The sequence below is a fragment of the Dama dama genome, chromosome 15, assembly GCF_033118175.1.
Source record: "Dama dama isolate Ldn47 chromosome 15, ASM3311817v1, whole genome shotgun sequence".
NCBI lineage: Eukaryota > Metazoa > Chordata > Mammalia > Artiodactyla > Cervidae > Dama > Dama dama.
The window spans coordinates 49,813,886-49,824,727 of record NC_083695.1 but is presented as its reverse complement, the minus strand read 5'-3'; the positions used below and the strand labels follow the sequence as shown (position 1 = coordinate 49,824,727).

Genomic DNA, 10,842 nt, shown 5'->3' with positions numbered 1-10,842 from the left:
TGAGTATGTTTTTGTAGTCAGTGGCCTTAAAAGGTAGAGAGAGCTTCTCACTTTAGGTCAGTGAACAGATTTAACTCCTGACCAAAGTAACAAAATAATATCTTGTTCAGGTACAAAATTAGGCAGCTCATGGTGGCTCAGTGGTAAAGAATATGCCTGCCAAGCAGGAAACACAGGTTCCATCCCTGGGTCAGGAAGATACTCTGGAGTAGGAAATGGCAACCCATTCCAATCTTCTTGCCTGGGAAAGCCCATGGACAGAGGAGCTTAGTGGACTACTGTCTATGGGTTCGTAAAAGAGTCAGACATGACTTAACGACCAAACAACAGTGACATTATAAGACTGGTGGTTTCTTATCAGACACATATCCACTGACTGCTCAGTGTTCACCTGGGCCTGCCTCCATATCAACTCTGTAGGACTTGGGAAGAATGGGAAACCAGTGAAAGATTCAGGATACCTGGTGTGCTGGTGAGTAATAAACTATCTAAAAGTGCATTGTTTTCTTGTCTATTCAGTGTACAAAAGTGTGACAAGTACACCTAGCAATTACATTGTTGCTTATAGGTTACATTTGTTACTTAGGTAACCTAACAGTTATGTTCAGGCTTTGCTGGTGGCTCAGCTGGTAAAGAATCTGCCTGCAATGAGAGAGACCTGGGTTTGATCCCTGGGTTGGGAATATCCCCCGGAGAAGGGAATGGCTACCCACTCCAGTAATCTGGCCTGGAGAATTCCATGGACTGTATAGTCCATGGGGCTGCAAAGAGTCAGACAAGACTGAGTGATTTCATTCACTCACAGCAGCTATGTTGCTCTTTAGGGGAAGCAGGGCATACTAGAAGAACAGCCCAGGGAATATATCATCAAGAAAGAATGTATGGACAAACTTTCTGGTTGTATCCATAGGCTAGAAAAAAAAACATTTCCTCCACCTAGGAGAGAAGAGGCTAGCAAACAAATCGGGCTGACTTGTTATAAGCTTAGGCAGGCTTCCCTGTGATTCAGATGGTCTCCTGCGTGTGATGCAGGAGACCCAGTTTCAATCCCTGGGTCAGGAAGATTCCCTGGAGAAAGGAATGGCAACCCATTCCAGTATTCTTGCCTGGAGAATCCCATGGATAAAGGAGCCTGGCAGGCTACAGTCTATGGGAACTCAGAGTCGGACATGATTTAGCAACTGACACTTTCACTTTCAAGTTATAAGTTGCCTGCAATTAATTGTTCTACCTATTTTTTGTGGACATATGATCACAACTCAGCAATTTAAAAAAGGCAGAATATTGATACTAATGCCAAAACACTCTCTTTAAATTTTAGCACAGGAAAGACAAATAACTAGACAAGGACAATTAAAAAGACTACTTTTAGCAATAAAAGGAAGAATATTGAAAATGTAAAGATGTCCAACAATGAAATGCTTACCTGTTTAACTTGATGGTGAACACAAATAAGCAAGAATTCAAGCTCTGGGAAGATGAAAAATGACTAAAATATTTAATGAACTAAGCCATTTAAACAAGAAACAAAGGTTTATATTTTAAATGTCACACTACATTCAGGCATTTTGCTTCAGTGCTTTTGTACAGTAAAACATTTATGGGCTTTTGAAAAGATTCTTTATGGGAATGTGTTACAGTATGTGTTTGCTTTAATAAAAGCAAAGCTCACATCAGTGAGGTAATCCTATAAGTCATATCAGTTTTTATCTAACGTTTTGCAAATCCTTTTAAGATGCCATAAGCATGTATGGATACTTTTGACTACAGAGTTTATTAGTTGTACACAAATAGTTGCTGAATTGAATACACTTAAATGTACTATCTCCTGTGGTATATACAGAATCCCTATCTTTTCTTCATATAGATATGTCAGTTCAATTCAGTTCAGTCACTCAGTCATGTCCAACTCTTGAACCGCAGCATGCCAGGCCTACCTGTCCATCACCAACTGCTGGAGTCTACCCAAAACCATGTCGATTGAGTTGGTGATGCCATCCAACCATCTCATCCTCTGTCGTTCCCATCTCCTCCTGCCCTCAATCTTTCCCAGAATCACAGTCATTTCGAGTCAGCTCTTCACAGTAGGTGGCAAAAGTATTGGAGTTTCAGCTTCAGCATCAGTCCTTCCAGTGAACACCAAGGACTGATCTCCTTTAGGATGGACTGGTTGGATCTCCTTGCAGTCCAAGGGACTCTCAAGAGTCTTCTTGAACACCACAGTTCAAAAGCATCAATTCTTCGGCTCTCAGCATTCTTTATAGTCTAACTCTCACATCCATACATGACTACTGGAAAAAACATAGCCTTGACTAGATGGACATTTGTTGACAAAGTAATGTCTCTGCTTTTTAATTTATTGTCTAGGTTGGTTATAACTTTCCTTCCAAGGAGTAAGGGTTTTTTAATTTCAAGGCTGCAATCACCATCTGCAGTGATTTTGGAGCCCAAAAAAATAAAGTCAGCCACTGTTTCCACTGTTTCCCCATCTATTTGCCATGAAGTGATGGGACCAGATGCCATGATCTTACTTTTCTGAATGTTGAGCTTTAAGCCAACTTTTTCACTCCCTCTTTCACTTTCATCAAGAGGCTTTCTAGTTCTTCTTCACTTTCTGCCATAAGGGTGCTGTCATCTGCATATCTGAGGTTATTGATATTTCTCCTGGCAATCTTGACTCCAGCTTGTGCTTCCTCCAGCCCAGCATTTCTCATGATGTACTCTGCATATAAGTTAAATAGGCAGGGTGACAATATACAGCCTTGACGTATTTCTTTTCCTATTTGGAATCAATCTGTTGTTCGATGTCCAGTTCTAACTGTTGCTTCCTGACCTGCATACAGATTTCTCAAGAGGCAGGTCAGGTGGCCTGGTATTCACATCTCCTTCAGAATTTTCCAATTTATTGTGATCCACACAGTCAAAGGCTTTGGCATAGTCAATATTTTGTGGAACTCTCTTGCTTTTTGATGATCCAGTGGATATTGGCAATTTGATATCTGGTTCCCCTGCCTTTTCTGCAACCAGCTTGAACATCTGGAAGTTCACGGTTCATGTATTGCTAATGTCTGGCTTGGAGAATTTTGAGCATTACTTTACTAGTGTGTGAGATGAGTGCAATTTTGCAGTAGTTTGAGCATTCTTTGGCATTGCCATTCGTTGGGATTGGAATGAAAACTGCCCTTTTCCAGTCCTGTTGCCACTGCTGAGTTTTCCAAATTTGCTGACATATTGAGTGCAGCACTTTCACAGCATCGTCTTTTAGGGTTTGAAATATCTCAACTGGAATTCCATCACCTCCACTCTTGGTCCTTAATTATATCAGAGATAGATTAACATTTATGATGGAAAATTTAGAAAATATTATATTTAATGAAAACAAACAAACAACAACAAAAATTGAATAGCTCCTATAGTCCCAAAATTAAAGTTAATCACCACTAATGCTTAAAGCATACCTTTTCAGTTCAGTTTAGTTCAGTCACTCAGTCATGTCCAACTCTTTGCAAACCCAACAACTGCAGGACCTCAGGCTTCCTTGTCCATCACCAACTCCCAGAGCTTGTTCACACTCACATCCATCGAATTGGTGATGCCATCCAACCATCTCATCATCGGTTGTCCCCTTCTTCTGCCTTAAATTTTTCCCCGCATCAGGGTCTTTTCCAATGAGTCAGTTCCTCGCATCAGGTGGCCAAAGTATTGGAGTTTCAGCTTCAACATCAGTCCTTCCAATCAGTATTCAGGACTGATCTCCTTTAGGATGGACTGGTTTGATCTCCTTGCAGTCCAAGGGGCTCTCAAGAGCCTTCTTCAATACCACAATTCAAAAGCATTAATTTTCAGCGCTCAATTTTCTTTATTGTCCAACTCTCACATCCATACATGACTACTGGAAAACCGTAGCTTTGACTAGATGGACCTTTGTCAGCAAAGTAATGTCTCTGCTTTTTAATATGCTGTCTAGTTTGGTCATAGCTTTTCTTCCAAGGAGCAAGCTTCTTTTCATTTCATGGCTGCAGTCACTATCTGCAGTGATTTTGGAGCCCAAAAAAATAAAGTCTGTTAATTTTTCCATTGTTTCCCAATCTATTTGCCATGAAATTATGGGACTGGATGTCATGATCTTAGTTTTTTGAATGTTGGGTGGCAATATGTTAAATTTCTACTTAGTTATCAGTTCAGTTCAGTCGCTCAGTCATGTCCAACTCTTTGCGACCCCATGGACTACAGTCCACTAGGTCTCCCTGTCCATCAACAACTCCAGGACTTTACTCAAACTCATGTCCATTGAGTCGGTGATGCCATCCAACCATTTCATCCTCTGTTGTTCCCTTCTCCTCCCACCTTCAATCTTTCCCAGCATCAGGGTCTTTTCCAATGAGTCACCTCTTCACATCAGGTGGCCAAAGTATTGGATTTTCAGTTTCAGCATCAGTCCTTCCAATGAATATTCAGGGTTAATTTCCTTTAGGATGCACTGGTTGGCTCTCCTTGCTGTCCAAAGGACTCTCAAGAGCCTTCTCCAACACCACAGTTGAAAAGCATCAATTATCAGCACTCAATTTTCTTTACTGTCCAACTCTCACATCCATGCATGGCTATTGAAAAGACATAGCTTTGTCTAGTTGGACCTTTATCTGCAAAGTAATGTCTCTGCTTTTTAATATGCTTTCTAGGTTGGTCATAACTTTTCTTCCATGGAGCAAGCGTCTTTTAATTTCATGGCTGCAGTCATCGTCTGCAGTGATTTTGGAGCCCAGAAAAATATAGTCAGCCACAGTTTCCATTTTCCACATCTATTCACCATGAAGTAATGGGACTGGATGCAATGATCTTAGTTTTCTAAATGTTGAGTTTTAAGCCCACTTTTCCACTCTCCTCTTTCATTTTCATCAAGAGGCTCTTTATGCCCTGTCAATCAAGATACTTTTTTTTTTTTTTTTTTTTTTTATGTTTCTTACAATTTTGGTTCACAGTAGAAGCCTGGAAATTTACCAGAAAAATATCTTCTTTTACAAATGCAAACTTGTCCAGAGTTGTCAAAAGATTGTCTGGTAGTTCACAGGATTAAACTTAGCTATCACAGTCCCTAATAAACTGACCACTGACATATATTCAAGAGCACAAATAGTCAGAAATTCACTTTTAACTACGGTGACCTAGAAATCATAATAGTTTCTGGAACTATGTTCTTCCCCCATTGTAACTTCTTTTTAAGGACTATTTTTACTATCATTGCTTTCCAATTCCGACTTTTATAATGCTATGTTTGATAGTTCAGACAGTCAACTGAGTTTTGCTAGACTGATTTGTAATTATTCATTTATTCAGTATTATTACATGCCTGCAATAAAATAAGCACCGTGCAACTTAACAGGAGATGTTGATGAGCAAATGCTGTCCTTTGAAAACAGACAATTATAATATGATGTGATCAGTATAGTGGGTCATACATAATAAAAAACCCAAGGCATTATGAGTTTAGTAATTACAGACCCTATCCTAGTCTTAAAGGTTGTAGGACTAGAAGAAGTAATGTCAATACTGAATCCTAAAAATTAAGATGACTTGCAGGTAAAGGAAGAAGGAAGGTAGGGAAGGCTGTAACCAGCAATATAATGGAAATCTGGTAGATTTCCTGGTATATACACCCCTTTCAGGTCTGTTACTAATTCTACCCTCCCTCTTATAATGATAAGAGTAAGCAGTATTATAAGCAGTAAGGTGCTACTTATCAGAACTATGGAAAATCTTATTCATTCTTATTGACCATATTCAAAAAAAGGCAGGAAAAACTCTTCATATTTACATTCAATGTGTATCTCTCTTTTGCCACAATATTACTATTGTCTGCAAAAGTGAAATATATGTTTAAATCTAGGGACTTTTCATGCACGAAGCCAAATGGTTTTGAATATACTTTAGGTGGTTCTTCATTTCTCCCCCATCCTACCCTTGGCAACCACTGATTTTCTCTTACTACCCTGTAGTTTTGGGGGCTTCCCAGGTGGCATGGTGGTAAAGAACCCTCCTCTCAATGCAGGGGACATAAGAGATATGAGTTCAGCCCCTGGGTTATGAAATCCCCTGGAGAACGGCTAGGTTACCCACTCCAGTATTCTTGCTCAGAGATTCCCCATGGACAGAGGAGCCTGGTAAGCTATAGTTCATGGAGTCCCAAAGAGTTGGACACAACTGAAGCAACTTCACACACACTAGGTGGTTCTTTAAAGATGAATGGGACTTCCAGTCATTTGTTTAAATTTGTTTAAAGGTTATAGAAAGTAAATGGGCCTTCAGTGTGGTCTCTAGGTCACATAATCACATAGTTTTGCAGTCTCTGGTTTTAAAAAAGGATGGTTTCTGATAGCACAGGAGCAAACTACTTCAGATACTCCTGGCCTTCCCTCCAAAATACTCTTAAAAATAGGTGTTCAAGTCTGTTGCATTCTATCAAATGTTTAAACAACAATTTACATGAATTTTGTATTAGGTTTTTTGGTGAAATAAAAGTTACTTATTTCACAGTGTGCCTGCCTTGTCCACGGAGAGAGATGGAGACTGCGGAGCTCCGGCCCTAGGCACCAGGGCACCAGGATGGCGAGGATGTCAGCTTCCTTAGTCTGGGTCAGAGTCCCAGGTGTGAGCAACAAGAAGTGGCAGCCACCTCCACCCCTGGGCCACCCTCACCCAAACACTTTCAGCAGTAAAGAAGATAAAACTTCTTAAAGATAAGCCTGAACATGTTGGTGTCTGAACCAGGGGTTGTAATGGCCTTTCCTACACTTTAGAATATACAAAGATAAAAGGAGACTCTGATGAAGAAGTTATTCAAGATGGTGTTAGAGTGTTCATCGAGAAGAAAGCACAGCTAACAAACTTAGGAACAGAAATGAACTATGTTGAAGACAAATTATCCAGTGAGTTTGTGTTCAATAACCCAAATATCAAAGGAACTTGCTGCTGTGGAGAAAGCTCTAACATTTGACTCCTCAGGACTACTTGGGCTGTAGGCCCCAGGAGAGCTGTGGAAGCTCTAAGGCTTGTTGAAGAAATCATGTGGCTGTCATGTGGTTAAGGTGTGTGATGTATGGCTGCCTTACAAGGAAAATAAAGTGATGCATTTGAGAATGAAGCCAGTATGTTAGATTCAAGAAGAATTGATACTTTTGTTCTTTATATGGGACAGAAAATGAGAATCCATCAGTGTCTTTGGGTCTTTCTGATCTGATCAGATCTTTCTGATCGTTAAAAAAAAAAAACTAAATTCTCCTTCCTGCCCCCTTTCTGATAGAACTAGTTCTATGGAAATTGCCTTCCTGGGAGGATTTCAGAAAGCATATTCTTAACAGTTGTGCTTTGGTGGATCTTTTGAAAGACTTGAAGGTACATCTCCCAACAAGATTAATGACTTTTGAAATTCAGAGGCAGGGAGTCTTGATTGCTGGTGTCATGTGATGGCCCACTGTTTTTCTCCCCAGACTTGGCATAGTGTTCCTACATTTTTATCCAAAATGTCAGTGTCAGATGCCTCATTTGCTTATTACTCTGCAGCATCCCCGGCCATTAGTTAAATATTGGACAAAGATTTCCTTGAACTCTAGTGCCCAATAGTTCTGAAAGATGAGATCAGAAGGTAAATACTTCACCCACCTGTTTTTAAGTCCGTTTCTTTTGCCACCCTAAGTGTCTGCCCACAGGTGAGATGTCAAGCTGACTTAGATCCTTTCTTTTGGAGTCTCCTAAGGGACTTCCCTGGTGGTCCAGTAGGTAAGATTGGATGCTTCCACTGCAAGGGGCATGTGTTTGATCCCTGGTCAAGGAAATAAGATCCAAACAAGCTACATGTCAAGGCCTAAAAAAAAAAAAAAAGCAGGAAGTTCTCTTAAAAGCCATCTAACCCACTCCCTCAATCTTTACCTGGGGAATAAAACTCCAGGGATGCTGAAGGGCTTTTGTTCCCCCCAACACTGCAGGCTGGGTAGGGGCAGAGTGAGGACCACCCACACCTCCTCTCTTGTAGGTGCCACACCAGTTCTGAGCTCTGAGGCAGTCAGTGGAGGTAAATGGGTGATCTGGCTTCTTTATCTGTTCAGTATTTTGATTAGATTTCCTTATAATTTGGAGAGGATATTTAGCCTCATTTTGGGTGAGAAGCATCTTATTTTAAAACCCATTTATGTGAATTAGCACCCTGTTTCACTAGTACTTAGAAGAGTAGTTTATACTAGCAGGGAAGAGGACATGGTAGCAACCCAGAATTGTTCTTTCAGAACATGATAGTAATTGTGAAGCAGAACATGCAGGTCTTTTCTTTCAGCGTGTATACACTTTCTGGATCCTAAGTGCAATTGCTAAAATTTTAAGCCTAATATTTTCACCTAACATTTTTATTGCCACCTTTTCTTTAACAGTGTTCCTTTTGTCCTTTAGTTATCAATTTTCCTGGATTTGACTTATTAAATATTCTATGAGATGATATATTTGCTTCTTTTGAAAGCCTGTTCTTATGAATTAAAATAGCTGAGTTCCTTTATGTTTGTCATACTTACTAAGGTACCTGGCACAAAATGCATCAAAACCTAGAGAAGCAGCTTTATGTAAATGCTCGTGAATTTGTATTGTTACTATAATTGTCAACTCACTTAAAATTTATGCACTATTGTATATATATAGAGATTGAGTTGCCAATAAAAAAAAAAGTAGCCTCTTTGTGATCATTAAAAAAAAAAAACAAAAAAAAACAGTAACTTATTCATATGCCTTCTAATATTAGCACAAAACTTAAGTCATTTTATATGGATAAACAATCATTAAAAAAAGATTTTTTAAAATTTTCTATTTGAAAATTTACATATGTATAGAATACATAAAGTGACCATATACAACATATATAGTGTATCAATATAAGAAAGTCTTTTATTCAGGATTTATAAATATGATATTGAAAGTTCACTAAGAACATATTTTTTGGTATATTAGATTTTTGACATTTAAAAGTGACATAAAATTTAAATCTACAGTTATTAGTTACAAAATGTGAAAGGCCTCTGCATATTTTCTTATTAGTACATAAATTTAAGTAATTATAAGAGTAGTCTAAAGGAAACATTCTCTAAACAGAGAAGAATAAAATTGATTTTCATAAAATAATTAATACTGGAGAAAATTCCTATTTTGTTCAATATAAGAGATGAGTGATTATATTTAGATAATTTAATTTTAATACTAAAGTTTGCAAATTACAGATGTTACATTTAAAACATTTATGCTTTACAACAGAAAGTTATAGCCAATATTATGATATTGATGCAATTTTATTAGCAGAATATTTTCTGTTTTAAAGAAATTGTGAGTTTAAAAATAAAAATATTGAAAGGGGTTCCCTGGTGGCTCAGATGGTAAAGAATCCACCTGCAATGCAGGAGACCTGAATTCAGTTCCTGGGTTGGGAAGATCCCCTGGAGGAGCACACGGCAATCTACTCCAGTTTTCTCGCCTGGAGAATTCCACAGACAGAAGAGCCTGGCAGGCTACAGTTCATGGGGTTGCAAAAATAGGACATGACTGAGAGACTTTCACATGCTGTTTATTTAAAAATTGGCACAACAATAAATCATCTTATATATTGTTTTTGTGTAATAGCATATAAAAACAAAAAATACTAAAAGTAATAAAAAAAAATACTGTATAGTTTAACCTGTACTATGATAAGTACGTTGTCCCAATCTATCAAAGATTGCTCTCAATTATTTTAAATATCAAATTCAAATGTCATAATTTGATATTAATAAAATACTGCTCTTATTAAATAAATTTACTTATTCAACTCTAGCCTCACCCAGGCTCTCGTTTTCACCTAGTGACTAAAATCTAAATGAATACTATCCTTAAAGGTACATACTCCAGGTTGAAAAACTCTACTTATATTCAGCCCCAAGAAAGTTTCCTAATGGTCTGAACTGTGAAGATTAGGACAAATATTTCACAATTTGGGCACTCACTTAAGAAAAAAATTCTGAACACCTAATTAAAAAATAAATGCAATATACATTTAGTGCAAACTTTATCCTGCTATGAACAAAGTAATTGTATGGTAATCTGTTGTGTGATTAGAGATGTAAGATTTTGCCAAAAAAAAAAAAATGCACATATTCAGATGGTCAGTTAAAATTCATTTTCATAAACAAGTGAATATGTTTTTAGCATAAGTATGTCCTTTGTAATATTTGAGATATATCTATAATTTTTAGAAATTACTCATTGTTTATTTAAAATTTAAATTAAACTAAACTTCCTGAATTTTTTCTGGTAACCTTATGTGAGATGTTATGTTTAACCATGTCATTATGCTGCTGCTTGTTCCAATGTCTGTCCTTTCTCCCAACTGTCTTTTTTTCTCTTCTTACTGCTCAGAGTCCTCTACCTGTAGTCCCTAACTACAGGCTACCTCCAGTCAGTTTGTTTATTATGATTATCCAGTGTCAATTCCTCTTTTGATAAACTTAATATTTTCCTAAGCCTAAGTGCTTGGCTTAAATTTGGTTGACTAACCATTTAAGGTGCCTCATCTGATTCAATAATTAATCTCAGAACTAGCTTATATTCTGCTGAATAAACTTTTCTAAGCACAGTTGATACATATGGTCTTCCTGTGATCACCCTGCTCTCTTTCTGCCTTCTAAGGAGCTAGATGTGTCATTGACTCAGAATGACATTTCTAGCATGACAGTCTCTAGTTATTAAAGTACAATAATGAGTTGTTACAGCGATGAGTCCTTACAGGACAAAAAAAAAAAAAAAAGTAGAATTTTAAAATTAACCCAATTCCTAGTATAA

At 37.8% G+C, this 10,842-nt stretch overlaps 1 pseudogene; it reads left to right on the top strand.

Moving 5' to 3' along the window:
• Nucleotides 1–6,609: 6,609 nt before the first annotated feature.
• On the top strand, nt 6,610–6,991 carry LOC133070691 (iron-sulfur cluster assembly 1 homolog, mitochondrial-like; annotated as a pseudogene).
• Nucleotides 6,992–10,842: the final 3,851 nt, after the last annotated feature.